This window comes from Sapajus apella, unplaced genomic scaffold (genome assembly GCF_009761245.1).
Source record: "Sapajus apella isolate SASKATOON/1434 unplaced genomic scaffold, GSC_monkey_1.0 scaffold25, whole genome shotgun sequence".
NCBI lineage: Eukaryota > Metazoa > Chordata > Mammalia > Primates > Cebidae > Sapajus > Sapajus apella.
In genome coordinates, this window is record NW_022436965.1 from 7,196,657 (window position 1) to 7,211,661 (window position 15,005).

Here is a 15,005-nt window from a genome sequence, read left to right on the forward strand (position 1 = left end):
GTGTGACTTTGGCAAATTACCTTAGCAGGACTTTATTTGTAGTTTCACAAATAATCTCAGGAAAGCTAGACGGCACCAAACTCCAGTCCTACTGTTAAAGAGCAGGACAATCAGCTCCTCTGCCTACATTTTCTTTTGTCTTTTGTTTGTTTTAGACAGGGTCTCACTCTGTCACCCAGGCTGGAATGTAGTGCCATGATCATGGCTCACTGCAACCTCAACCTCCCACGTGTACAAGATCCCCCCACTTCAGCCTCCCAAGTAAGTAAAGATCTCTGCTTTTGTTGTTTGTTTGCTTGTGTATTTTTTGAGAAAAGGCCTCTGTCACCCAGGTTGGAATACAGTGGCCCGATCATGGCTCATTGCAGCCTCAACTTCCCAAGGCTCAGGCGATCCTCCTGCCTCAGCCCCCTGAGTAGCTGGAACTACAGGTGGATGCCACCACATCCGGCTAATTTTTATATTTTCAGTAAAGATGGAGTTTCATCATGTTGCCCAGAATGGTCTTGAACTCCTGGGCTCAAGTGATCTGCCCACTTTGGCCTCCCGAAGTGGTGGGATTACAAGCGTGAGCCACTGTGCCTGGTCCATTGTGTTTATTTGTTCTTAATAGGAAAACATAACCAGGTTTACAGCTGAAATGTCTTTCACATGCTTTGGATTCTAGGGAAAAAAAAATTATGAAACGTATTCAGATTCAGTGAAATGCTGGGGAGGTGGCGATTTCTCTTTCCCTCTTCTTTGCAGAGCAGAGCTTGGCTTTAGAGTCAAACCTGGATTTAATCCTCATCATTTATGAGGTCTAGAACCTTAAACAAGTGATTAAACTTAACCTAAAAATTAGCTTATTTTACTATCAATGGATTTGCATAAGGAACAAATGAAATGATGCGTGTCAAGCACTTGAAAGCTTTCTTGGCACCTAAGAACTCATAGAGAGTAACTGTTACTGCCAGGACCTCACCTGCCCCTGAAGGATTCTAAGCCTCTGGAGCCACGGCAATCAGAGATACAATTGTCTTCAGGGCAAAGCTTGCAAATATGGACTCAGGCTCACCTTTGGGGAGCCACATGACAATGGGCAGTGACAGTGGAAAGAAGAGGTTGTGCCAGGCGTGATGGCCCATGCCTGTAATCCCAGCACTTTGGGAGGCGGAGGCAGGCAGATCATGAGGTCAGGAGTTCAAGGCCAGCCTGAACAACATGGTGAAACGCCATTTCTACTAAAAATACAAAAATTAGCCAGGGGTGATGGTACATACCTGTAATCCCACTACTCAGGAGACTGAGGCAGGAGAATTGCTTGAACCCAGGAGGTGGAGGTTGCAGTGAGCTGAGATCAGGCCACTGCATTCCAACCTGGTGGTGACAGAGTAAGACTCTGTCTCAAAAAAAGAGAGAGAGAGAAAGAAGAGATGGTGTCAGGCAGGTCCTGCTCGTTTTTGGCAGAGGCCTGAGAACTCTGCACACAGCTGGTTTCAGCCTTCTGTTCCCCAACCTTCTCTAAGGTAAGGTGAGAACATGGGTAGACCTGTACCCTCCCCACTTCCGCACACCAGTTTGGGGAGGACTACACTGGTAGGCTGCAGCCCTCACTTCCTCTCCACATCCGTGCTGCCTTTGAGGCACGTCCTACATTCAAACATCTGTGTCCAGAGGAGGGGAACTGCATGTGAACATGGCTGCTTCTTTACCTCAGACCTCGGCCCCTTGCAGCTAGGCTCTGAAGAGCCCCTGGAGTCCCTGTGACTTGACACTGATCCCCGCGAGGCCCTCGGCATTTCTCGGCTTATTTGGTGAACTCTGTTGGAAATGAGTTGGGGTTTAGCCTAGTTTAGCTGCTGAGTTCTGTTCAGGAGGAAAGCAGCTAATGCAGATGCAGAAAGGAGAAGAAAAAACATGTTTCATCACGGCAAAGGTGTTACCACAGATTGACCAAAGTTTCAGAAAGACTCGGGCCTGCACAGGCTTGGGAGCCCCGTGTGAGGAAGACACAGGCAGAGGGGCGGGGGCTGCAGACCCGGGGTCCCCCTTCTCCCTGCGCTACTTCACCTGTGGGCAGCATAATTTATTCCTTTTCCAAGTTCAGGGAGAGCAGCCAGCCTTTTATCCTCTCAGCCCCCACTGTCTCCTCGGCTCTTCACACCCTGACCTCTGCCTCCTCTGCCCACTGCTCTGTGCCGTGACCTCACCATGGCCTTCGGCTCCCCTCCCCTCCCCTAGCCCTCCACACCGTCAACCTCCCTCCTTGAAGAGCTGAGTCAGATGTGGCTGACCACAGTGCTGTCACTCTCCTCCTGCCTCTCTGACACTTGCCCACAGTCCCCACCCAGGGCTCCAGCAGTCTTAACTAGGGCCTCCCCAAAGTTTAGTCCCCATCTATTAAAGGCCGTATCAGTTGTCTTCAGATTTCTGCTCTGCAGAGACAATATGGCCAGAAGCTTGCCTTGAGAGTCACTTGTATAAAATTGTAGGGGTAGATGAGGTCACCACTCCATTTCCTGTGGCAGCCATGGGTGTCACCAGCCTGCCAGTCACTCTCCTTTTTCTCCACATGAAATGCCACGTTGCCTTTGGCATTTAGCTACATCCATCCTCTCTTCCTGTGGCTGCCTTAGCATTATTTCTAACCTGAAGTATTGCAATAGCTTCTTATATGTTTCTTTGACCTGCTAGAAACCACTTCTCTAGAATTCGAAACACCTGTCCCCCATCTTCCTTCCACCATTCCATGTCCCAGTGATCAGGAGTGGAAGGAGAAAGCACGAGAGAGTCTGGAAGAGCAGTGGATGTAATAAAGAGATGTCCATGGCTGGGCACGGTGGCTCACGCCTGTAATCCCAACACTTTGGGAGGCCAAGGCAGGTGGATCACCTGAGGTCAGGAATTTGAGACCAGCCTGGCCAATGCGGGGGAACCCTGTCTCCATTAAAAATACAAAAATTAGCCGGGCGCGGTGGCTCAAGCCTGTAATCCCAGCACTGTGGGAGGCCGAGGCGGGTGGATCACAAGGTCAAGAGATCGAGACCATCCTGGTCAACACGGTGAAACCCCGTCTCTACTAAAAATACAAAAAATTAGCTGGGCATGGTGACGCGTGCCTGTAATCCCAGCTACTCAGGAGGCTGAGGCAGGAGAATTGCCTGAACCCAGGAGGCGGAGGTTGCGGTGAGCTGAGATCGCGCCATTGCACTCCAGCCTGGGTAAAAAGAGCGAAACTCCGTCTCAAAAAAAAAAAAAAATACAAAAATTAGCTGGGTGTGGTGGAAGGCACCTGCAGTCCCAGCTACTGGGGAGGCTGAGGCAAGAGAACTGCTTGAACCTGGGAGGCGGAGGTTGCAATGAGTCGAGATCATGCCATTGCACTCCATCCTGGGTGACAAGAACAAAACTCCATCTCAAAAGAAAAAGGGAGAGAGAGAGAGAGAGAGAGAAATATATATATATATATATAGAGAGAGAGAGAGATGTTCACCTACTAAGCAGATTGTACTAAGCAGACAATCCAAACAGGAAGACAGGGAGATATGATAAACTGTATTTAGTGACAAATGACAATCAATTCTAAAGTAAAAAAGTCCAGTGTTCTGTGTTAAACGGGACTCCACAGCATTTAATGACCCTGGACACAACGTCATGAACCATATGGCTTTAATAGTACTGCAGTGTGGTTAACTATTCTGCAAAGCTTTTGCATGCTAGGAATTCTAAGGAGAAAATGGTTACAGAGCAAACTGCAGCTGAGAGAAAACTGCTTGGAGTTTGGACAGGGTGGAATTGAGTGTCCGCAGGCCAGCTGAGGAGGTGGCACCCAGCACTCTACAAGCCCTTTGCTCAAGTCAGCCTGGAGTAGGAGGTGGGAATGTCAGGAGAGAGGATCAGCACTCCATGAAACAAACAAAAGCTGTGTTCACTTTCGGTCATAAATTTCAGTCTCACAATAAGCCAGCAAGTTAGGCATTATTCTATAATCACTTTGCAGATGAGGAAACTGAAGCTTTTGAGAATTTGAGGGACTTGTGAAAGTTCACTCGAGTAACACAAGACACAGTCAGGATTTGAATCCAGGATTTCAGACTCCAAGCATGATGCTTCGTTGGTCTGAACACAGAATAAAAAAGGCGCAGGCAGTTAGGGCTTCTATGGAGCTCAGGGGCCCAATGGGGAAAAAATCACCGAGGTGCCTCCAGACCCAGGCTCTTACCAGTGAAGACCCCCCCCCCCAGAATACCCAGGGGAAGTTGGTACTAGCCTCCCAAAGCCACTCTCCTGAGTGGCATTGACAGCGTCCTATAAAGAAGGCCATGAGAGAGGAAGCACTAGGACAGACGGTGTCAGCAGAAGGGACCCCAGACTGCAGTAGAAGTCACCAAGATTTAGCCTCCTTAGATGGCCCCAAGAATGGGAGGCTCCATACAGCAGCAACCTTCAAGAGCAATAGGAGACAGTTGGTAGGTGGTAGGTGGAGGTGGATGATAGGAGGGAGGAGGCCGTGTGTGAGTGGTTACAGAATTTGCAAAGTGAAAATATGGGCCTCTTGTTCTGAATTATTCAGATTTTTAAGATGGTGACAGCAAAGAAATAAAGCAAGGGTGAGGACATTATAAGCATGGGCCCCTGTGTGACTGCACAGGTCACACTTGATTACATATTGTATCTGGCTTAATTTCAGGCTCATCATAAATGTGTTTACAGAGAAGGCGTGTTGAAAGGGAAAAGTGCTAGGCAGGACAAATATTCACTCAGAATAGCTGAATTATAATAGCCATCAGGCAACACACCTTTCCATAGAAGAAGAGTGAGGCTGCAAGACCCACAGCCAGCTATGGGAAAGTCAAGCTTCAAACCCAAATCTCTTGACTCCAAAGCTCTCTCTTTCCCGGTGCTCTACCTGTGACACCTTTGAACGCTGTAAGAAATATAGACTTTAGGAGCTTCTGGTAGGGAATGTGATAATTCTGTTCTGGATAAGTATTTCTCAAACTCTAGCCCTTTACTTACTGCTTCCATAAATTTTAGCCATACAGTATTTTCAAACTATCAATGCTGAGTTTGCTTAATATTTTTCTCTCACTGATTTCCATTTTAAAATGTACCCTCATTATAAAAAATGCTAATAATGAAATTGTGGATTTGGTGTGCTAGCTATACTTTTTAAAAAATGTACATTAGAATAAATAAACACTCTGATTCAGTTATTCTACTTCTATAAGTTTATCCTATAAATATGTTCACAGATGTGTGAAATGGTGTATATACAAGAACATTCGTCAAAATACAATGATGATAGCATGCTCTTGGAGACACTGTATTGGAATTGGAAAATGGGGCTCTCATTATACAACAGAAAATTATGCAGCCATAAACAAAGAATGAGGAAGCTTTCCATGTACTGATAAGCGACTATTATTAAAGAGTGAGATGCAGAATTGTATATCTAATGATATGTGCCTAGAAGAGGAGGGGACAGAGGGTCTACATTTGTATACGCTTAAAACCTTATCTGAGGGAAGAATGCCAGCAAACTAATAAAAGTGTTTCTGATGGGCAAGAAGAGTTTGACAATGAGAGGAGGAAAATTTTTCGTATTTGTTAATTTTTGAACCATGTGAATATATTATTTTCCCAAAACAATTAAGGAACTAAAAGAAAACAATACATATTATGATAAAAATGTGTGTCCATGTAGTGCCTAAAATGATCTCACTATTGATCACTTCTACTGATGGGATAGATCCCTGCATGGGGAACCATAGCTCTGATGTTGTCACCTCACCTCCCTGCCTGGTGCTCACATGAATGGGATGACGGCGTGGCTGTGCGCTGTCAAGCTCTGTCAAGTAGGCTAAAGTCCTGGAAAAGCTAGGTCCAGCCCTAGTGCTGAGAAGAAAGTGGAGGACCCCATCATTCCGGGAGGCTCTTCTGTCAGATGATCTGCTGATGAGGGCCATGTTGCTGACCGTCCTGAAGCCCGGGAAAGAGTCTAAGCCCCAGAGTGAAGAGGCTGTATCTCCTGGTGGAGAATGCACAAGCCACGTCTGCATTGGTAGTCGAACTGTGACCAGACGGAAAAAAAGACTGAAATAAAGACTCTCGCCGGGCGAGGTGGCTCAAGCCTGTAATCCCAGCACTTTGGGAGGCCGAGGTGGGTGGATCACGAGGTCAAGAGATCGAGACCATCCTGGTCAACACGGTGAAACCCCGTCTCTACTAAAAATACAAAAAATTAGCCGGGCATGGTGGCGCGTGCCTGTAATCCCAGCTACTCAGGAGGCTGAGGCAGGAGAATTGCCTGAACCCAGGAGGCGGAGGTTGCGGTGAGCCGAGATCGCGCCATTGCACTCCAGCCTGGGTAACAAGAGCGAAACTCCGTCCCCCACAAAAAAAAAAAAAAAAGACTCTCTAGACAATGTCTTCTAATCCGAGCCAAGAATTCTGGGGAAATGGGTGTGAACACTGATCAGTTCAGGGTAGGAGCCCTGTATGACAGATAATAGTTGCTATGAACAGAAGATGATCTGTAAGCGTTTTTTTCAAGTTGGGGAATTGGTGCCAGTTTCCTCCTCTGGCCAATGGAGAGATTACCCAGGTCTCTGGGTGGGGTGGGTGGTTGAGTCAAGAACCATCTGACGCAAGAGCTGGGTGCACTTCTGTTAATGCAGCCTAAGATTGCATTAGCTGTTTTGGCAACCACATGATTCTGTTGACTCACACTGAGCTTGCAGTCAACCCAAATGGCTAGGCCCTCTTCTGATGCACACTTTTAAGAATTGTCAAGAATTGTCATCTTCTGATGTTTGGGCAGTTGGGTTTTTTTACTTAGGAGCAGATCTTTACATTTGTCTTTTTTTGTATTGTTTTGTTTTTTGAGACAGAGTTTTGGCTTTTGTTGCCTAGGCTGGAGTGCAATGGCATGATCTTAGCTCACTGCAACCTCCGCCTGCCAAGTTCAAGAAATTCTCCTGCCTCAGACTCCTAAGTAGCTGAGACTACAGGTGCATGTCACCATACCCAGCTAATTTTTGTATTTTTTTAGTAGAGATGGGGTTTCATCATGTTGGCCAGGCTGCTCTCAAACTCCTGACCTCAGGTGATCCACCCACCTTGGCCTCCCAAAGTGCTGGGATTACAGGCGTGAGCCACCATGTCCGGTCTTACATTTGTCTTTATCAAACTACATTTGGAGCTTTTGTGAATCATGTGAGTCAGGAAATATTTTAATTTTGATGTACATGTTGATACTCTCTCCAAACTTTGAGCTATTTGTGAATCTGATCCAAGATATTTAGAGAAAGGGTAAAAGCACAAGGTGACATTAATATGTTAAGAAGATTCAGTGGACATAATGTTTAGCCAAGTAAATTGTCTAAGGAATATCTGGGCCAAATATCTTACTGATATTGGCAGATGGCACCTTCCCAATTCACCTATCAGGGAAGTCTTCTCAAAAAAAGGAAAAGAGGGTGGGGTGCAGTGGCTCACTCCTGTAATCCCAGCACTTTGGGAGGCTAAGGTGGGCAGATCACCTGAAGTCGGGAGTTCGAGACCAGCCTGGCCAACATGGCAAAACCTTGTCTCTACTAAAAACATAAAAAATTAGCCAGGCATGGTGGTGCTTGCCTGTAATCCCAGCTAGTTGGGAGGCTGAGGCAGGAGAATCACTTGAACCCGGGAGGCAGAGGTTGCAGTGAGCTGAGATAGTGCCACTGCATTCCAGCCTAGGTGACATAGCAAGACTCCATCTCAAAAAAAAAAAGTTTTCTTTTGTTTTGTTTTTGTTTTTAGAGACAAGGTCTTACTCTGTTCACAGGCTGCAGTACAGTGGTGCAATCATAGTTTACTGCAGCCTCAAACTCCTGGGCTCAAGCAATCCTCCTTCTTCAACCTCCTGGTTAGCTAGGACTGCAGGTGCTCACCATGACACCCAGCTAATTTTTTATTTTAAGTAGAGACAGGATCTTGCTATGTTTCCCAGGGTGGTCTCAAAATCTTGGTTTCAAGCAAATCCTCCCACCTCAGTCTCCTAAAGTGCTAGGATTCCAGGCATGAGCCACTGCACCTGGTCAAAAGTTTGTTTTGACCTGGCTTATTTTTAGTAAACTCATGCTAGTTCCAAAGGTAATAGCTTCCTTTTGGTTTGTAAATGCCTTTGTTTAATAATCTATATTTTATAATTATTTCCAGAGCTCAGCCCATAAGTCTTTGATATCATTTCTAATTCACAGCTTTTAGAAAGCTAGACTCACACTTGCCCATCCATCCTGGCTTCCTGAATCTCAATACTGATAAGATTTTAGGGATCACACTTGCAAATTCTGTCGATTCCTAGAATTGATTGAGTCTTCATTTGATAAAACGAATTTCTTTAAAGCAGCTAGCAACTTTCTCACCAACCTGTGTCTGGGTCTTCAATTCGCTGTAAAGCTGGAAGCAAAATAGGAGCTGAGCAGCTCTGCTTTCTCCCTGAGATCTGTGAAAGCGACGCCATCTCCACCAAGCCATGACTCTCGCTGCCCTTCTTCCTCTGTCACTAAAAAGACCTTTGTGCTGTCCTTAGTAATATTTTTTTTCTGCCTCAGCTCACTCTGGGCTTTGTCTTTCCTTATACCCTGCCTTTGGCCTCTGCCAAGCATTTGGATTTCTCCTTGGTCGGGAGCCATGCCTTCCATCATCTGTGCATGTCTGGCCTCTGCAGAGCATTCTTAGGGGAGTCTCATTGCCTCCCAATTTCCCTCATCTCTGGATTCCTGAGTAGCACATGGTTGTGTTTGTGTCTGAGAATCTCCTCTCTCTCTTCAGCAATCAATTATTTTAGAGTCTTGGCCCAGGGACCGACGTCTGTTTTTCACTTTGTACTAGTCAAGTCTATTTTCAGCATACAACAAAACTAACTAGAGCAAACTTAAGCAAACACTGACATTTATTGCAAGGGTCTAAGCTTGGGGCAGGAATTTGGATGGGGCAAAGGAAAGGCTGGAACCGAAGGCTGGAAAGTTTCTCCATCTCCTGTCTCTGCTCCTTGCTGCACATCTGTTCCATTCTCTCTGAGTAGTCTGGCTTCCTCTGCTTTCCTGGGCCTCGGGGCACAGCACAGTAGAACCACAGCCCCTAAGTTTATACATCTGTCAGTCCTAAATCCTGATTCACAGGAGACGTAACCTAATGAGGCCAGCTTATCAGACGCCCACCGTGGTCCAATCAGCCAGGACTCAGGCAGTTCCCAGAGAAGAGAGAGGCACATACCCTAATAGATGTCCACTCTTCACTTATTCATTCATTCAGTCATTCAGCAAATATTTATTATATGTCCAGACACTGTTTTTGTTGTTAGGGACACTACAGGGAGAGGAAATGGGAATCTTTAAAAATTGTGTTTTGTGGAAAATCTAATCTTGCACGTTCTCACTTATAAGTGTTAGCTAAACATTGAGTACACATGGACAGAAAGATGGGAACAACGGACACTGGAGAATCCAAAAGTGGGAAAGGAGAGGGATGGGCAAGAGTTGAAAACCCAGCTACTGGATACTGCGTTCACTGTTTGGGTGACAGGATCAGTAGAAATCCAGATCTCAGCATCATACAATATACCATGTAACAAACCTGCACATGTACTTCTTGAATCTAAATTTTTAAAAAAATTCTGTTTTGCTAAATAGGAGGCACATTTCTAACTCTTCTGTGCTCCTCTCTGCTTTTTTGTGTAATGACATGATCAGTTTCTACTCCTTCAACATCAGTAACTGTTGTTAGAGCATCATTTCCCTTAGATAGTCACTGGCTTGGGAAACACACACATAAACTATCCTGAGACATGAATCTTCCTAAAGGAAAAAACCTATGGAGTTTTAAACACATGGAAAAGAGATCCCTGGCTCTATGACTAGATTGACTTTAATGAATGGGTACTCTAGAAGAAAAATACAGCACTGAAAAGGCCAATTGCATCCAAAAAGGAACATTACTAAGATATGCAGGACTAGAATCCTACCACATCAGCCAGATTTCTTTTTTTACTTTTTAGATCTGCACATATTTATTAAGCCTTTGATATAAGGTGTTAGGTGCCAGTTCTGTGGAAAATGTAAAGAAATAGAAAGCCTTCTCCCTGCCCTCAAAGAACTTATAGCTAGCTGGATAGATAAGGTAGAAAATAGATAATGTAATAGAGTTGCTTGTGTTTTGGGGTTTAATCATAAAATGCTATAGGAATTCAGAGAAAGGAAAATTAAGACTAACTTAGCTGAGGAAAGTCTTCATGTAGGAGGTGAGTCTAAGCTGACCTTTTACAGATGGACAGGATTTGGATCTGCAGAGAAATGTCAAAGGACAATTTATAGCGAGGATCCAGTGTATTTACTTGCTTCACTCAAGATTCCGATCTTCAATTGCTATTCCTTCCTTCCTTCCTTCATTCATTCATTTATTCAAACTTTTACTGAATGCCCACCTATGCAGGTTCTAGACATTATGTGTGTAAAGGGTACAAAGATGAAAAAGACCCTAATAATAAAGAGGAGTCTTTAAATGAATAGGCATTATTCATGCCCTCATTTTCATCTAGGATACTAGGACAGATATATTAGCCAAGCAAGTTAAGTAATCACACTGAGTTTAAAAGCACCTTCCATGTTATCGTTATTTAACACATATGTTAAAAATCCATCACATGATCGTCACAAAAGATAACAGTGAAAAAATCAGACACAGATCTGGTATTTCTGGGTCTTACAGTCTAGTTGAGAGACAGTCGCTTAAACAAGTAATTACAATCATGTGTGCTTGAACACACATTAGGAGAGGTAGAGAGAAACTTCCTTGAGTGCACATGGCAGGAATAATTAACCTCACTGGTAAGTCCGGGAAGACTGGAACTGATGAGGGGTGGCAGGTGGAATTCTAAGATGGCCCCTGATGATACCTGCCTTTGTGTCATCCCCTCCCCTTGAGTCGGAGAGACCTGTAATTTGCCTTTAATCAATAGAGCATGGCAAAGGTGAAGGTATTTTTGCAGAGATTATTAACATCCCTAGGCAGTTGGCTTTAAGTTAATCAAAAGGGAGAATGCTCTGGGTGGGCCTGATCTAATCAGGTGACCCCTTTAAAAGAGGGCCTAGAATTAGAGACTTAATGAAGCAGAGATTTTCTCTGCCTTAATCGCTGGTCTTGAAGAAGCAAGCTTTTATGAATTTTATAGCCACAGATGAATTCCAGTAACAACCCACGGGAACTTGGAAGCAGATGCTTCCCCTCTCAAGTCTCTAGATGACAATGCAGCCTGGATAACACCTCTATAACCTTGTGAGACCCTGAGCAGAGGACTCAACTAAGCTGTGCCCAGACTCCTGACCCATGAATCTGTGACATAGTACATGTGTTTTATTTTAAGCCATTAAGTTTGTAGTAATTCGTCATGCAGCAATGGAAAACAAATCCAATGATAGATTAGACAGTACTAACTTGCCTTCCTGGAGAAAGAAGATTTTGAGCACTGGGGATTTCAACAGCATTGCTGAACAACAGGACCCTTGCTAACTTTTCTGTATCCTCCATGTGAAATCCAGGCCAGGTTTATATCTAATAAATGAGGTCTCCTGCCTACCTCCTGAAGGTTTCTTGTCTTGTACTCAATAAAACTATCCATTCAATGTTAGGTTTGAGGACAAAAAAGTGTGTTCTTTTCCCTGCTAGTCTAAATGTACCTCACTTTATGCAACTAACATGATACTGACAAACTTTACAAAATTATATTTTTCCAAGTAGGATTCAATTTTCTCATTTTTCAGTTCATTTAATTAGTTAGCCAATGATTACAGAGCACCTACGACATCCCTGGGGCTATGCTAAACATGGTGAAAGACTGAAGGACAGTCGCAAGATGGTTCTATCCTTTGAGGAGTTTAAGAAAGAAGCCTCACGTACCAGAAAAAGTTAAAGAGCGATAGAACACCAAACTCTAAAAGCAGGAAAGAGGAGGTATTTCCTGAGTGCCCAGCAATAATGAATTTTATTTTGATTCTACAGGCTTCTTCCTCAGAAAAAAAAGGAGGGTCTTGGGAATGTTCTTAAGCTTCCAGCTGAATAAATACATACAACAGTAGTTTGTAATCTGTTAACCAATCATATGCAAATCCTGCTTATTCAGGATTTTGGACTAATTTTGAAAACATGAAGATGCAACTGAGTTACCCAACCAATTTCTCAACAAGTTTTATTTAACGAGTAATTTTTATTGAACACCTGCTATACTCCAAGCCCTGTACTAGGTACCAAGAATCCAGTGGTGTGTGTGTGAGAACGTTTTAAACCATAACTAACAAAAAATTAGATTCGAATGACTTAAACAATAAACAAACTTATTATCTAACCAAACAAGAAATTCCAAGGTAGATTAGCTTCAAATTTGTAGAAAATGTTATTTTTATCTTTTCAGAGATGGAGTCTTGCTCTGTCACCCAGGCTGAAATGCAGTGGCATGATCATCGCTCACTGCAGCCTTTGAACTCCTGAGCTCAAACAATCCTCCCACCTCAGCCTCCTTAGTAGCTGGGGCTACAGGCATGTGTCACCATGTCTGGCTAATTTTTAGTTTTTTCTGTAGAGATGGAGTCTGGCTTTGTTGTCCAGGCTGATCTCAAACTCCTGACCTCAAGGGATCTTCCTACATCAGCTTCCCAAAGTGTTGTGATCACAGATGTGAGCCACTGTGCCAAGCCAGATTTGCAGAAAACAGATGATGCAACACAGCTCACCAACATAATTAAGAGTCTGAGCTTTTTATTTTTTCATTCTCTTTTCCTTCAGACAGCGGCTTGTTCTTAGCTGTCTCTCTTCATGGTCACAAGACAGCTGCCATGTCATGTTCCAGACACATCTCACAATGCTGTCTAGTAGAGAAACAAGTACTGTTTCTTCTCATGGCTTCAGGAAACTGGAGGCTTGAACAGAACTGGGGTTCTACTAAAAGGAGGAAGGCGAATGAACAGTGGCTGAACAGCTACATCAAGTAATGATTAAATAGACCGCCCCTACATTGAGGGACAGAACAATGTCACAGATGACATACAATTACAAACTGTGGCAAATACGTGATCAGAGAGAACCATGCACATAGCAAGGTCGTGGATTCAGAAAGGCCACTCTGAGGAAGTGAAAAATGAGTAGGAACTGGCCAGGCAGGCTTGGGGGAAGAGTGTTACAGGCAGAGGGAAGAGGCTGGGTCATCTGAGACCATGAAAGAGGCCTGTGTAGCTGGAGTTCCTGGGAGGGAAGGAGGGGAAATGACATGGAATGACCCCAGGGCAGCAGGCAGGGGGCTTCCTGCACCATGGGAAGGAGCTCGGGTTACATCCTGACAGCAGTGCAAGGCACAGAAGAGTTAAAGATGGGGGCATGAAGTGATCTGACTTGTGTTTTTAAAAGCTCAATCTGGATGGAGAAGCAAAGAAATGTTAGGAGACTATAATGTTCACCCGGGAGCTGATGGTGGCTTGGCCTGGGTGTTGACAGAAGACAGGGATGGAAAGTGGATGGAGATGAGCATGACTGGCTTTGCTAGTGCCCTGGGGATACAAACATGTGTTAGCCCAGGACTTCCTCCCAAGGCACTGACTATTTGAGGGGCTAAGACTTGCATGCACATACACTGGTGAAGAGTGATTCAGGGCCACGTGGGAGGTGCAGAGAAGGAGATGCAGGAGTTCAAAAGGCAAGATCATGGGTTTGAGAGCTTTCAGGCAGGACGGATTTCAGGGCAGTGTGTTAAGGAAGGTGGTATTTTAGCATGCTTTCGAAGGTTGTGCAAGGTGGGTTTAAAGGTGCAGACATGGGAGAAGGCAGCCTAGAAAAAGGAATTAGCATGACGAGTCTAATTAGCACAGATGCAGGAAATGAAGTAAATAGCAGAGTGTGTATGGGACTGTGAAGGTAAGTTCTGGGGATAGGGCTAGAAAAACCTTGGTGGTCAGACTAAGGAGATTTCTGTGTGTCAGGGTAGGATAATAACAAAGCAAAAACATTTTAAAAAAGTCTAACAGCTACAGATCCACTTGGTTTTCTCAGGAATAATTAATGTGCTATTCAAGTCCTGATTATTCACTAGATGGAATAGCAATACCTCTTTCTGGCATCACTGCTACCTGCAGGTCACTTACCAATGATTTCTAATTTCTTTTAGAATGCATCCCTTCATCATGTATTGAGTATCAGTGCCAGAGAACCTAGAATGAAAAGGCGTGGTCCCAATTTACCATGAAGAGGTACATTGCAGTAAGTATGATGCGACTGTTTTGGTAGAGGTGGTACAAAGAAGGGAAAAATCCTCCTATTATCTGGAGTTGGGGGCTAGATTTAACAGAGTTGCTGACATTTAAACCGGGCTTTGAAGGATGAGTAGGAGTTTGCCAGGCAAAGAAATAAGCTGGGAAGGCCTTATAAACACAGGAAAACAATCTGTGCCAAGACACACGTCTTCTTAATTCTCACACTTTCAATCCTACAAGCATTGTGATGTATACATTTTTAAGTTTTATTTTCAGGCTTTTAGGGGAAGCTTGGTGATAATGAGTGAGTTCTTTCAGTAGCTATATGAGTTTGCATCTAAGTATTTGACCCCTATAAACATGCATTTTACCTAAAAAGAAGCCAGGATTTTAGTAACCTAAATTGGCTATACCCTTTACCCACAGTTATTCCTCTGGGAGGTTTTACTGATTTTTGGTTTTCCAGGAAAGCAAGGAAAGAACTCTTAAATCTGTTTTTTCAGAGACTAGTAAATTCATTAGTCATCAATGCAGGACCTTCATCTCTTCAGTTTTTCACAGGAGGATGGGAGAAGTCATAATTCACTGTCATATCTGGCTCCCAATTTTGACATTTGCAGGAAATTGGTCCCCTCTGAACTTCCTGGGTGTTCAAAAGGCAAGATCATGGGTTTGAGAGCTTTCAGGCAGGACGGATTTCAGGGCAGTATGTTAAGGAAGGTGGTATTTTAGCATGCTTTCGAA

The 15,005-nt window shown here is 44.2% G+C and overlaps 1 protein-coding gene across 2 annotated transcripts in view; it reads left to right on the forward strand.

Annotated features, from left to right (window-relative positions):
* Nucleotides 1–242: 242 nt before the first annotated feature.
* Nucleotides 243–15,005, forward strand: part of NCF2 (neutrophil cytosolic factor 2) — a 50,361-nt gene continuing 35,598 nt past the window's right edge. The window contains exon 1 of one of the 2 annotated variants that reach the window (XM_032291646.1): nucleotides 243–261. The gene's annotated coding sequence lies outside the window, so the exon portion shown is untranslated. Of the gene's footprint in view, nucleotides 262–6,980; nucleotides 6,996–15,005 lie in introns of those variants that run through there. The other variant, XM_032291647.1, reaches the window with a different exon arrangement.